The sequence below is a fragment of the Pistacia vera genome, unplaced genomic scaffold (assembly GCF_008641045.1).
Source record: "Pistacia vera cultivar Batoury unplaced genomic scaffold, PisVer_v2 Contig45, whole genome shotgun sequence".
NCBI classification, from domain to species: Eukaryota; Viridiplantae; Streptophyta; class Magnoliopsida; order Sapindales; family Anacardiaceae; genus Pistacia; species Pistacia vera.
Genome location: NW_022196279.1, coordinates 405537 through 420216, shown reverse-complemented (window position 1 = coordinate 420216; position 14680 = coordinate 405537). Strand labels below are relative to the sequence as shown.

Sequence of the window (14680 nt, the reverse complement as noted above, 5' to 3'; positions counted from 1 at the left end):
AGAAATGTGCCATAAAGACAAGTGAATGTCATATTCTCTTGATCTTCAGGAGCAATGACAATCTGATTATAACCTGAAAAACCATCCAAGAAACAATAATAAGCATGCCCTACCAATCTTTCCAACATTTGATCGATGAAAAGAAGTGGAAAATGATCCTTCCTTGTTGCTTCATTCAATTTCCTGTAATCAATGCACACCCTCCAACCTGTGACTGTCCTAGTTGGTATCAATTCATTGCTTTCATTCTTAATTACCGTGATACCCCCTTTCTTTGGAATTACTTGCACCGGGCTCACCCATGGACTATCTAAAATAGGGTAGATTATGTCTGCATCTAAAAGTTTTACCACTTCCTTTCTCACCACTTCCTTCATAGAATGATTCAATCTTCGTTGTGGTTGCACACTATGCTTGACATCATCTTCCATGAGTATCTTGTGCATACAAAAAGATCGAGAGATACCCCTAATATCCGATATGGTTCATCTAATTGCTGATTTGTGCTCCCTTAACACCCGAATCAACCGCTCTTCCTCTACTTTGCTTAGCCTTGCATTGATGATCACCGGAAAGGTTTCTGATTCACCAAGATACGCATATTTGAGGTGAGAAGGTAAAGGCTTCAGTTCAAGTTTTGGAGGTTCTTCCGTTCTTGCCTTTTCCGTCTCTTTTTCGATGTCAAACTCTTCAAATTCTGGATCTTGGCTTGCATTAATTGGCTGAAGTGCTTCCAAAAGTCTAGCACACTCATTCTTCGCCAGCTCATCTACCTCTGTTGTTTTTTTATTGGGCAATGCAAGCTTCTAAAGGTAGTTGAGGGGTGTTCTCTTCAATAGCATCTGCTACTAGTCTGTCCACCAAGTCTACACTAAAGCAAGAATCTGACTCTGATGGAAATTTCATGGCCTCAAAAACATTGAATGTCACCGTTTCATCTTGGACCCTTAAAAGCAATTTTCCTTTTTGCACATCAATTAGGGCTCTTCCGGTGGCAAGAGATGGTCGCCCCAAAATGAGAGGTATTTCCTTGTCCTCTTCCATATCCAACATAACAAAGTCTGCCGAAAAGATGACTTTGTCCACCTTGACCAATACATCTTCAACCATGCCCCTCGTATGTTTGATGGATCTATCTGCAAGCTGCAAAGATATGGTCATTGGTTTCACTTCACCAATCCCTAGTCTCCTGAAAGCAGAAAAAAGGCATTAGATTCATGCTTGCACCTAGATCACATAAAACTCTATCAAATGTAATATCTCCTATAACACAAGGGATAGTGAAACTCCCTGGATCCTTGAGTTTTGGTGGCAGCTTCTTTTGTAGAATGGCACTACACTCCTCCGTAAGCATCACTGTTTCCTCCTCTTCCAACTTCCTTTTGTTTGACAGAATTTCCTTGAAGAATTTTGTGTAGCTCGGCATCTGTTGCAAGGCATCTGCAAAAGGAATGTTAATACGCAGTTTTTTAAATATCTTAATGAATTTTGTAAACTACTTATCCTGATTTTTCTTCTTGAGCGTCTGAGGAAAAGACACAAGAGGGGTGTGATGTGCCAACTCTGGTGGTATCTCGGAAAATGACAATTTTTCTTTCTTTTGCCTTTGCCTTTGCCTTTGCCTCTCTTCCCTCTTTGGTTCATCTTCCCTGGGACTTGCTGGTTTCTCTTCAACAATGATCTCTTCGTCGACTTCCTCATCAGAATCTTCCTTGTCTTTTGGTGGGTTCTCTTCTTTCCCTGTTTGTTCCACCTTTTCCAAGACTATTCCACTCTGTAGAGTTATTGCATTCTCTTGTTCACATGGATTTGTCACTGCGTTGCTTGGTAGGGAACCTTGTGGTCGGTGATTCAGTTTTTTTGCTAACTGCCTCATCTATACCTTCAAGTTTCGAATGGACTCCCCTAGGTTTCTAAAATTTTTCCTCGTCTCACTTATGAAACCTGTGGTCTCTTGCATGAATTTCCCGAACATATCCTCCAATTTTGACAATCTTTGATCCCCTAGTTGATTATTCACCCAACTTGATTGTTTGGCACTGTTCTTTGATTCCATTGGTTATTTTGCTGATTCTGACTACCTCAAGACAAGTTTGGATGATTTCTCTAACCAGGATTGTATGTGTTAGAGAAATGATTGTTCTGTTGTCTTTGATTCCCTGCCAAGTAGTTGACTTGTTCCAATGATGATGAAGCTGAAGCGAAGGTGTTCCACACTTGACATTCATTGCTCGCATGGTTACCTGCACAAAAATCACATGTCAGTTGAGGTGTTTGAATAGAATTCCCTTGCATACCTCTTAATTACTTCTGAAGTGCTGTAAGTTGGGCTGAAATGGCTGTGTAAGCATCAACTTCATGAATACCTATAGACTTCTTCATTTGCACTCTCTCATTGGGTCTCTAATAGTTGTTACTTGCCAGGACTTCAAGCAACTCATAAGTTTCTTCAGGTGTCTTGTTTTGCAATGCTGCATCCACCATCGTTTGCAGATTAACCATCAACCCATTATAGAACGTTTGGACTTGCATCCAAACTGGCAAACCATGGTGTGGACACCTTCTTAGCAGTTCCTTATATCTTTTCCAAGCTTCATAAAGTGATTCAGTCTCTTCTTGTAGAAACGATGTGATATCATTTCTCATCTTTGCAGATTTCGCTGGAATGAAGTATTTAGTAAAGAATTTTTGTGCCAATTCATTCTAGGTTGTGATTGTTCCTGGTGGTAGTGCCATTAACCATCCATTTGCTTTATCCCTTAATGAAAAAGGAAACAATCTTAATCTGATGGCGTCATCTGACACTCCATTTGATTTGAAGGTATCGCAAATCTCCAAGAAGTTTGCAATGTGTGAATTTGGATCTTCCTTCAGATCTCCCTTAAATTGCACTGACTGTTGGATCATCTAGATGATTGCCGGCTTTATTTCGAAGTTGGTGGCTTGCATTGGTGGCCTAGTTATACTTGGACCACTGCTATCAACCGTGGGTACTGAAAATTCCTTCAATGTTCTGTTTTCTGCCATCTCAATGACTATGGACTCTCGTTCTCTTTTTTCTCTGTTAAGCCTTCTTACGGTTCTTTCAATCTCTAGATCGATAGGAACCACTGGATGACATCTAGCTCTTCGCATAAACTATACAGAAAGAAAGAAAGTGTGAGATCACAAGATAACAGAAAAGAACAGCAAAATTAAACTAGAAAACAATTAAAACTAAAATTAAACTCCAATCTAGCTAACACAAGAAAAGTTCAATGTTAACACAAAATCAATCCCCAGAAACGGCGCCAAAAACTTGATGCGTTGAAATTACAACATGTGATGTGTAGCAAGTGCACTAGTCGCAAAAAGTAATAAAGTGATAAGTAGAATATCGTTCCCACGAGGATTGTTTGTTAATCACTTATTTTCCTAGTTGTTTATCAAGTTGGAGAAACCGAAAGATGTTTGGATTTGCGGGAGAAAATTAAGCTAAAGTAAAAACAAAATTTACTACGTACTCTAAAAACTAATTAATGACAACAAGGTTAATTCAAGAGAAATATCAATTAAAACAAACGGTTAGGGTTTCGACTTCACTATGATTTTATGAATTAGTCTACGAATTATGCTACTTCTACACTCACATGCACGGATTATAAATCGGACTCCCTAATGTGTAAAACATACCTTCTCAAGCTACGTTTTCCTACTTTTCCCTAATAAGCTTCCGCACCCAACAAATTGAAGGTTAATAGTTCCAAGTTCGTTAAGCTAAATGGAATCCTAAATTGATTTCATTGATTCTCAAACCAATCTCTAGTGTTCAATACAACAATGACAATTACCCTAAGAAGCTAATACATGATTCATATCTCAATCTCATCATGTTCAACAAGTAATTCCAATAAAAGCAAGAGTAATCACATAATCCATGCAATAGAATGTAAAAACAACATCAATTTATTGATTAAACATAAAAAATCTCAATTACATCAAAACCCTAACCCAAAAGTGAGTTAGTTCATACTAAAATTAACACAAATCGAAATAAAAACAGTAAACAATGCATTCAACATGTTGGAATAAAGAAAAGAGAACAAAAATCTTCCCTATTTGATGAATCCAAAGATTTCAATCTCCAAACTTCTCTTCCTTCTCCCAAAAATGTCGAAACCCTTCAAAAATGGTTAAGTCTCACTTATACAGTCGGTTCAAAAAAACCTAAAACTTTCGCCTAAAAATAAAACGCACAGTTTTGAAAAACTGAAACTTGCAGCTTCGTCGCGGCAACGAGTTGGTTTAAAATTCTTAATCTGTCCCTAGAGTTTATTGCGGCGGCGAAGAAAGTACTTCATCGTGGTGAAATTTTCTGAACAATTCTGAAATTATGAAACTGTCCTCCGCTTGCTTACTTCCTTCCTTCCTTGCTTGAATCTTCAATCTTTGGTACTCTCCAATAGGAACAAGCTTCATAGTGCTTCAAATCCGCTTCAGAACTTCCCCGAATCCTGAGATTCACTTGCTTCTGGGTCTAGAAACTCAATTCCGCTCATTATTTGCTCTAACTGCACGTTTTTGCCTAAAACATAAAATATATGCAATTAAGTTGCAATTCAGGCGAAAATGAAATAAGAAGTATCCAAAATCCGACCAAAAAGCCTAGATAAAACAATATAATCCTAGAATTATCAAGGTTGCTGCTAGTATATGGGTTTGGACCTTTTTGTGGATGTGGCTTTCAGAGAGAGACCTTCTATTTATGGCCATTATCTCCCCGATGACAGGTGTGCATATTGTTGCTGATATGTGGACTGTTTACAAGGTTTTGGGGTTACATTTTGACATGTAGAGAGTATGTTTTGTTAGTTGAGTTAATATGTAATTTTGTACAGGTTGTTCTCTGTTTTTTTATACAAGGCGTGCCTTTTTTGGTGCTGTCGGTCTACTGTTTTAGTCTTCCTTGAGGTTAGATCATTGGTAGTCAGGATTGTAAATAACGTTGTTTCAAAGTAGTCAAGTCCAGGGGTTTGTTGAAAACCCTTTGCAACCAACCTAGCCTTGTATTTTTGCAAAGAACCATCTACATTATACTTGGTTCTAAATACCCACTTGTTCCCTACTATATTCACATTGGAGGAAAGAGGAACCAGTGTCCAGGTTTGATTTTTTAGGAGAGCAATAAATTTAAATTGCATTGCCTTTTTCCACTTAGGATTAGCCAAAGCTTCAACAACAGGACTGGGTTCTGGTTCAACAACATGCTGTTCTGATAGAAAAATAATAGAGGGATCTGTTGCAGGACTAGAAAAAGAAGACATGGCTGCTGCTTTTGCTCAGGTTAACATAAGGTGAAGGTTAAGAGAACTCAATTGTGTAGGATGTGTGGAAGCTGGTTGTGTAGAGTGTATGGGTTGAAGAGTATTAGAGAACTGTGATAGTGTAAGATCAACTTCAAGTGGAATGGATGGCAGGTTAGTATTAGGTGGTATAATAGGAAGGGATGATATCTTAGTTGAATAGTGATCTGTTGAGTATTGTGGAGAAGGAGCAAGTTGTGTAATATAAGTATGTGAGGAATAATGTTCACTATTTAATGAAGGACTACGGGAATCATTAGGTACAATAGGTATTGAAGGAGAAATATGCAATTGCGAGTTTGAAGGAAAACATGAAGAAGTACCTAGTGCTGAAGTGCCATTTTCAGACAGTTTTGATGAGCTTGTTACTGTAGAGGGAAGAGGGGAATGTTCTGTTGACGAAGGAAGACTGTGTGTAGTGATGGTAGCAAATGGAAGAGATTGAATTTGACCAGAGGAAGTATTTGATTCAGATGACAACTTTGGAGAGGAAGAAGAAGCAACATGTCTATGAGAAAAAGAAATTCTGATACATTAAACCTGACACATGGAGTGAAAACAATTTTTCCATCTGGTTTCAAATATTTATACCCCTTATGAACTAGACCATAGCCAACAAACACACACTTGGTAGAATGAAAGTCAAATTTATGCTTATTAAAAGGTCGAAGAAATGGAAAGCAAGAACATCCAAAAACTTTCAATGACTCATAAATAGGTGGGGTTTGAAATAATTTTTGGTAAGGAGACAAGTAAGCCAAAGTAGTCGTAGGCATATTATTTATGAGAAATACTCTAGTTTCAAATGCTAGCCACCAAAACTGTAAAGGCACGGATGCATGAGCAAGAAGGGTTAGACTAGTTTCAACGATATGTCTGCGCTTGCGCTCACATCTACCATTTTGTTGATGTATATGTGAGCAAGAATGTCTAAATCTAATTCCTAAATTAGTGAGATAAGAATGTGGTGCAATGTATTCTCCTCCCTGGTTTGACTGAAGACACTTGACTTTGTGACCAAATTGTCTTTTAGCAAGTTTATGAAATTTAATAAAGACCGATTTAACGTTCGCTTTAGTTCTAAGAGGAAAGAGCCAAGTATATCGACTATAGTCATCCAAAAATTGTACAAAATATCAAAAACCTTCTGATAAAGGTAATGGGGTAGGACCCCAAACATCACTATGTATAAGTTCTAAGGGTGCAGTAGTTTGAGATGTGGACAAAGGAAAACTAGTGAGATGTAATTTGCCAGGTTGGCATGCATCACAAAATGAGAGTGAATGAGTGGATGATGAATTGCTCTTAGAGACAGTGTTCTTAGGCAAACGAACACAATTATTTTGTAAAATAAGAGAATGAGGATGTCTTAAGCGTTTGTGCCATATCATGTAATAAATATCAATTGTATCAGCATTAAAACAAAAAATATCAGAATTTATATTAGGCAGAAACTGATCAGAGGAACAAGTTTTATTATTATTGATAGAAAGAACTTTACACTTAGTAGCATTGTCAAGCATAGACTATGTAGAGTTACAACTCAAGCTTTTATTTTCCACAGTACTAGCAGTTGACATATTAGGATAAGGACTAGACATAGATCCACAAGAACCAGAGTTATTATTACACATAGGAGACATAGGTAGACAGGGTTTAGACACACCAGGATAACTGGAAGAAAGTGATGATGAATAAGCAGAGTTGGAGTATGAAATATTCAACTGATAAAGGCCTCCTCTGAGCTCCCCTTGCAGTAATGTTGCTCTAGTCAACCTGTCATTAACAAGACAACAATCAGCATTGAATTCAACAATAACATCATTATCAATAGTAAATTTAGAGATGCTCAAAAGATTTTTGGTAATTCCAGGTACACACAAGATATTTTTGAGATAAAGGCTCTTGTATTGAAAAAGACTAGGTAAAGAGGTGCGCCCAATGTGTGAAATAGGAAGAGATGCACCATTACCTACTTGAAGCTGACTAACACCATCATAATTCACTAATACTCATGTGATTCAAGTCTACTGTAACGTGGTTAGTGGCTCCTGAATCCATGTACCACACAGGATCCAAAGGAGTAAAGGAAGTAGCAAGGGCAGTGTGTACTGGTGATAACTAAGGTTGTGAGCATGGACTAGTATGTCCACTGTTGTTTTGATGAGTAGCAGCAAGAAAAGCCTGACTGGATCCTGAGAGTGGTGTACCAGAAACACCATGAGGAGTTGAAGTTGGTAAGAAGCTCTCGAATGAAAATTGTGAAAAGGCTGTATTTTGTGAGTTGTTGGTGAAGTTAGAAGAAAAGGAACCAGGCAAAGGATATTGATATAAGATAAGTGGCTGCTGTTGTGGTCTAAAAACATCAAAATTCTGGTTAGTAGTAGCATGAGTATTAGGCAAAGGTTGTTGAGAAGAGAGCATTCGGAAAGGAGGGTTATACGTGTTGGTGGTATAAGCAATGAAGGGATGTTGAGCAGTGGGAATTAGTGAATGTTGGATAGTATGGGAATGTGAGGCAATAGGAAATTGAGGATGCTAAAGATGTTGAGCAGTGGGTACTTGTGTATGTCAACTATAAACATTCACAGGTTGTTGTTGTTTATATGCTTGCTGCATTTGTAAGCCAGGAAAACTTTCATTGTAAGCACCATTGTAAGCTAAGTTAAACCGATGGTAACATTGAAATGCAGAGTGCCCTGCCTTGTTACATACTTGGCAAATTAATCTATTTTTACTAAAACCTCTTCCTCTACCTCTTCCAAACTGTTGGTAGCCAGGAGGCCTGGGAGTAAATGGCTGCTATGATAAACTGGAATTATAGTTTTCAAGAGCTGGAATCACATATTGTTGTTGATAGTTAGGATTACCTAATGAATTCAGTGAAGGAATTACAGCCGTGGGAGCAATAGGGGAGGTTTTACTAGCAAAGGAAGAATTGGTCACAGAAACCCCATTTGTAATATCATGCAACACTCTAGAGTTATTAACAGAGGCAATATTGGTAGAGCTATTGTACAGATCAGTAGAGTTAAATTTCTCCAATCTGATTTCATATTTCTGCAATAAAAACTGAGCTTCTTGTAGCATAATCGTGTCAACCTTTGATTCAAGCCTAGAAGTCAAATTCACCACTACAGCATCATATTCAGGCCCTAGACCTTCTAAAATATGTTGTAGCAAATCTTCATCAGACATAACCAGTCCACTAGCTGACAAACTCTCAGCTATTTCTTTCATCTTCTTTATATAATACCAATACTCAAATTGCATTTGTGAGTGGTCTATAACAAGTTCTTAAGGTGTAACGCTCTTGCTTTTGAATCACTAGCAAACTCACGTGCAAGAGCAAACCAGATATCTATAGAACATAAACATTTTGACACAACTCCAATAACCAATTAACAAGAAATTTTTCAATACACTTCCACATCACATAATCAGGATTCAACCTATCTGCCATAGAATTAGTGCTAGACTTAGGATTTCCTCTAATTTGACCTAAATCCTTATCAATTTCAGAATTAGATACCAAGAGAGGAGAAGGACACGAAATTTTACCAAGTAGGTGATCCTCAAGCTCATGTGAACCCACAGTAGACAGAACCTGGGAGCTCCAGAATCGATAGTTATTGTGTGTGAGCTTCGGGTTGATAACTTGCAAGCTTGATGCTTGAGCTGAGGTAGAATGATTTGCTGATTCATTAAGAATCTGTGAGGTGGAGCGATTGACAGATTCTCTCAACAATTCCTCGAAGCTGTTAAGCAACAAAGAAGTACGGGAATCCTCACCAGAATCTTTTGCCATAGACGCTAGTCAAGACTCTAATACCATGTGAACATACAAGAAACAAGATGAAAAGTAGTTGAAGAGAAGAATCGGAAAAATTTTATTAACTGAACTGATACACTTTACAAAGAGTAGAGTTATTTTTATGTTTGAGGAAGAAGACTACAATCAGTAAAGTCCAAAACGGTGGAGTTTTGGCTAACATGCACTTGACTAAAACAAGACCAAAACGGTAGAGTTTTGGCTATCAAACAATTGACTAAGTTAAGTCAACTACAGTTTTAGCCTCTTTGACTCACACAATATACTATGAAATATTAATTTATATATATAATATGAGAATACTTGACATGTTTTTCTCCAATAAATATATCTTACTATAATTAGCATCATTATTTAGTGTTATAATTTAATGAATATCATGCCATGATAAAATTTGCAGGCTGAGGAGAAGAGAGTACAAGAAAATGAAGAGCGTCCAAAAAAGAAGAAGAAAACCAAAGGAAGTGCAACAACTTCACAAGAAGAAAAAAATGAAGAGGTTCCAAGCTCCAACTAGTTTATTTCTAGCTTGGATTAATAATAACTTTTGGTACTAATAGCACTTTATTTAAAGTTTATTAATAATCCTTGGATATAACTTAATTAATACCAGGGTGCATTGTTAAATAAAAATATTTTGATATTAGTATTTTCTGACTGTGATTCATATTAGTAACAATAACATCCATGATATAGGCATTAATTAAGAAATCTGAAATGTTAATATCAGGTTTAATTCTCTATATTTGATTTACTATCTTCTGCAACTAAGTTGGGGATTAATTGTTGAAACCAAAGCCAAAAACACATAATATAGAAAAACATAAAAGTAAAGAGAATACATTATTTACCATTGTTCTTTCCAATTAAGGACCCCAGAATGAATCGTTTTAAGCCGATAATTCATCAAGGCTAAGAGAAGTATAAACCGTATCTAATAATTGGATTAATAACATCTTCATGGGATGAAAACTCAATATAATTACTATATATTTTTGTAACATGAAATGCATGTTGCTTATATATATACTTCAAGTCCAGTTATTAGTAGTGCAAACTTGGGGAAGAAATTCTGCTTATTTCTAGATTTTTGTTCCTTCAATTAATTATATTTTGGGTTTAATGAATTTAAACTATGAAGTATCATCAAATAACAATTCCCCCATTTTGATATCTAAAATAATAATTTATCCTCTAATGTCAATCCTTTTTTAGAGGTTCATGCATATTCAAAGTTCACATGAATAGAAATATAAAAAAATAAATAAATGTGAAATGCATGTATAAAATTTTATAATTAAAACACATAAATAACTTAATATATTGCCTAAAAAGAAAATAACATACAAATAATATACCTTGTAAGGAGGTTAGAATATGAGGGATATCAAACTGAATTTTTAAATTTTGGGGAACTTTCCAAAAAGTATGTCCGCCCGTGAATGAGATAACCTTAATCCATATAACAATAATACTAACATCTTAGAAGTTATCCTAAAATTATTTCTCAAGCGATGTGTAATTGTATGTGCGGTCAGATGTAAAATCATGAAGTGATGAATGATTTGACAATGAAAATAAGTGAATTTGGGATTGAAATTTCGGGTGTAATTTTATACTTATTGTTAGAAGTTGACTTTGTCTCACATTTGTCAAGTTGGTGGACTTTATATATATATATATATGTGTGTGTGTGTGTGTGTGTGGACTTTCTTCCCCTTAACTAACTTTTGGAAATAAGTTTTATCCAAAATTCTTGTTTTGGGTGTGATAGGTTTGAACCCAACCTGCCCACCGCCCTTTTAACATAATAAATAGATTGATAAATAATACTCACTTTAATAAACATACTTACATAGTGATATTTTGATATTTTATATATGAAATGTTTGCATTGCATGCGAAAACAGTAATAAGTTTAATTGTAAAGGAAGAAATGTGTTATTATTAAAAGAAAAAAAAGTAACACGATTATACTATAACTTTGATATGCTTTCGACTTTATTTGTATCGCAAACTAATGTGTAAATACTGTATTATCAACCCTCAATCATTGTGTTGGGTATGTCTTGGAGACAAGTGAGCCTGCAATGGTTTTTTCATCAAACAAGTAAACTCTTGTTTCTCACTCAAGTCTAATCCTCCTCCAGCTGACCACTCAAAATTCCACACCAAATTTCCCACAAAATACGCCAAATGAAGCATCGCCAAACTCCACCCTGGACAAATCCTTCTTCCTACTCCAAATGGCATCATCTTATCTCCCTACTCCGGTAATTCAAACTCAATCTCTTCTTCGTTACTCCTCAAAAACCTCTCTGGCTTGAACGCCATCGGATCTTCCCAAACTCAGGATCCCAACCCATTGGGCCACCATGACATTCACCACACCATTTTTGGGCACTAAACAGCCGTTCAAACTGGTCTTCTGTCACCGCATGTGGCAGCACAAAATGGGCCGGAGGGTGGGCGCTTAGGCCTTCCAAAACCACTGCTTTCAGATACGGCAACTTCTGCAATCTTCTTCTTTTATGGCTCTTGGTCTTGAGGGTTTGAATATTTTCATTAGATTTGTTTCATCTCCATGTAGAGCTTCTCCTGTTTCAGGATACTTCACTAAGTTTGCCAGGATCATTGAAGAGCTGTGGATGTGGTGTCAGTTCAGCATCGAAAAACTCTGAGCATAAGCACTAATTCACTTTCTTCAAGCTTTCTCTTCCTTCCGGGCTCAAGCAATAATGTATCAACATAAGATGGATTTCTGTTTGTTCAGGCTCGGATTCGTGTTAAACTTCTCTTGTTCATCTCTTCTTTCCTTATGAGCGGGATCAATACGTTTTCTTGTCTTGAGTAACTGATACAGTCTTCCCAACGCTTTCGAAACAAATCTTTCCGACGCTCGGCCAGAAGTTGAGAATCTGAAACCGCGAGAAGCTCAAAAGCAGATTTCTTGCACACGTCAATCTCTTTGATTTGTTCTTCTTCAAGCTTATCACCGAAGCACATGAGTGCTAATAAGGAAAACATGGCGTTCGAACATGATCAACCAACAAACAACACCAGATTTTGAGTGAGACTTAAGTCTGTTTACGAGAATTCCAATACCCACTTGCGTGCATGAGAGAAGACTTGACACGCGGGGGGTGGAGGATGTCGGGGTGAGGTTACGGCGGAGGATCCGCCACATGGGGCCATAAAAGGCGGAGCTGATGTTATGCTGATTGCAGAGACGATTTTGTCCGAGGGGAGAGCCGTGGGACGGTCAGCAAAGATGGAGCTATTTTGAATCAAAGCCTGAGAGCAAGAGAGCGATCAGCAATGAAATTGCAGGTTTGAGCACTTTGAGAGTGAGACGGGGCCATATTCAAGCGAGTTTTCTGAGGACGGGCTCAAGTTCGATAAAGTTTTGATAATCAATAGGAAGTTTCCGATGATGGGAATGGTGGGAGGGCCGGGAGGGAGGTTGGGAGGGTTTTTTGGTGAAATGGTTGAAGAAGAGTGTGATGATTGCAGAAATGAAGAGGAGATAGGATGAGGAACCAGGTTTCCATGGTTGAAAAGTGAAGAAGAAAGTAGGGAAAGTGGAACTTTTATTTATTTTTTGGTAAATGGAATAGTATAAAGAATAAAAGAATGAGACCAAAGAGTCTCTAAGAGTTTAAGCGTCGGACATTCCCAGGAACCAAAAAAAAACCAGCAAAAACCAAAAAATCAGCATTTACAATCCTGAAAACCAGCGGCTAACCTCACGGAGGCTTAAACAGCAGACCAGCAGCACAAAAAAGGCAGGACTGCGTCAAAACAGAAACAGCCTGTACCATTTACATATGAACACAGCTAACAAAACATATCCTGCATGTCAGAGTGTAGCCCCAAACCTTGTAATCAGTCCACATATCAGCAACAACATGCACACCTGTCACAGGGAAATTATGGCAACTAAAAGCAAGTCTCCCTCTGAAGCCACATCCAAAAAAAGGTCCAAACCCATTAACAGCAGCAGCCTCATACAGACCTCAAACAAACAATCAGCCAACCGCAAGGCCATACTAAGTAGTATCTGGCCTCCTACTGGAACCACTTGACAGCCAACCGAGAGCCACTCAACAGCCCACATAAATTCCTGACACCCGCAAAAGCGTAATAAAACCCGAAAATGGGCGACAGCATGTCCAAATAAAGATACATCCAAAGGCCATGAGGGGGCAGCAGCAACATCAACCAAAAGGAGCAAGAGATACAAGGGACATGTAATAATTGAATCAGGCATCCTGCCGAACATAAATAAGATCCCCCATAATTTGTGTTGTTCTTCCTGGATAAGGTGTCAAGAGCCTATATAAAGAAATTATTTATTCATTCCTTTTAATGACAGGATCATTATTCAAAGGTATTCCTAATTCGTCGAGTGTATGATATCACGAAAATATTGTTAAATCAATTCATGCTTATCAAATAGTTATAATTATAACAATATTTAATTTAAAGATAGAGATAATATAATAAATTTTATAAATGGTATAAAATAGATGTGCGTTGTTTGTTATAAATGCCAAGAATTGCAGTATCCGTGCTGAATGTTGTTGGTTCATTTCCTTGCTATGAAATATAACAGAAGATAAGTTTAGACACACATTCACTAATATCAACAACTTATTTTCAAACTTTTAATACATGTATACAGTACAATACACTGCTACTTATGTATATCAATCTATGGCACTCTTATACAAGGGTGTACCAGCATTCAGACATGCATCATCTACCTTCATCAATTAATTCCAATTATCAAAAAACTATAAATACATGAAATGCCACAAACAGCATCACACAAAAAGGGAATTGCAAGTAGCAGGATCTTCAGTAAATAAAACAACTTCTGGAAAAAAAAAAAAAAAAAAAAAACTTACCTTCTGTGTCAATAGCAGCTGAATCTATGTCAAATTGCGCTCATTTGATGATGTGTGAAGTCCCAAGAGGGATTAGCTACTATGGTCAGCTTTTGAAATGCTTTTTCCTTTTTGATTAATCCATTCATTAAATCATGTAGGTCGATTTGTTTATAGTGATACCCTTTGTGTGTGTTTCCTCAAAAATGCGCATGCATCCTGTATTTTGTTGACTACAGAGCTCATTGATCTGCTTCAGTAAGCAATGGAACTTGAATCAAACCCTCAGAAGTCCAGTAGTCACCACAGTCTGCCCTGTACCAGTTGAATTCGCAGATCCTTTAACTTTCCTTCTTCAACCATTTTAGACTTGAAATCCTCTGCTCTTGAAGCCTACCGGCATCAGTTAGTGCCCCATGAATGATAGTAAATGTATAATGATCAGGCCCTAATTTCTTTTCTTTCATTTCAGATAGAGATCAAATGTATCCTTGATCTCCCTTCCTTGCATAGACTTGATATCATCGTGTTGTAAGTAACTGCACAATTGTCCTCCTTTTGAATCCATGTGTTGAAGAGGTTAAGAGCCTTTTCTAGCATACTTCTCACCAAGCCCT

General features: G+C 37.2%; 1 non-coding gene and 1 pseudogene across 1 annotated transcript; one reads left to right on the top strand and one right to left on the bottom strand.

Annotated features, from left to right (window-relative positions):
• The first annotated feature begins 2542 nt into the window (after positions 1 to 2542).
• On the top strand, positions 2543 to 2649 carry LOC116144665. The gene has a single exon (XR_004130293.1). It is a non-coding gene; the product is annotated as a small nucleolar RNA R71 (small nucleolar RNA).
• An 8571-nt stretch (positions 2650 to 11220) lies between these two features.
• Positions 11221 to 13444, bottom strand: LOC116144621 (annotated as a pseudogene).
• Positions 13445 to 14680: the final 1236 nt, after the last annotated feature.